This window comes from Tigriopus californicus, chromosome 9 (genome assembly GCF_007210705.1).
Source record: "Tigriopus californicus strain San Diego chromosome 9, Tcal_SD_v2.1, whole genome shotgun sequence".
NCBI classification, from domain to species: Eukaryota; Metazoa; Arthropoda; class Copepoda; order Harpacticoida; family Harpacticidae; genus Tigriopus; species Tigriopus californicus.
The window spans coordinates 9,520,242-9,520,818 of record NC_081448.1 but is presented as its reverse complement, the minus strand read 5'-3'; positions in this window follow the sequence as shown (position 1 = coordinate 9,520,818).

The window sequence follows — 577 nt, the reverse complement described above, 5'->3', positions numbered from 1 at the left end:
TAGAATCAAGATCGGCCGTTCTAACCACCGGCGGCCATTTTTGACCACCTTCAAACAATTTCTGCCATTTTCTGCCACTTGTGGCCTAAACTATGGCCCCAAAATTCTCCAGATCTTAAAAATCTGGTCTATGCTGTGTGGTCCTTTGTTGAGAAAGAAGCTTGCAAAGAAAGACCCCCTTCAACTAAAATTCTAGGCAGCCAATTTGAAACACCATGGAAAAAATCTCTCCAACCAAAATCCGCACTTTTTTTCACCGTTTTCAGACCAGATTGGCTAAAGTCATTGCTTCAAATGGATCCTATTTAAAGAACTAAGCTTTAAACATTTTTTTTCAAATTAACGTAAACTTAACATAGTCTGATCTATTATACGTTAGAATTTTAGCTCTCAAAATTATCTTCTAAAAAATTATGATGCTTTTAAGTGAAAGCGATAAATCTGTCTATATTTATCCCCATCACCCGGTATAAAAAGGTCCCAAACAAGGAACAACAAGTTAAGAAGGATGCAGATAAGGACCAAAATGACAAGACAAGGGCAAAAAATGTCCTAAAATATGAAAAATGGCGAGGAA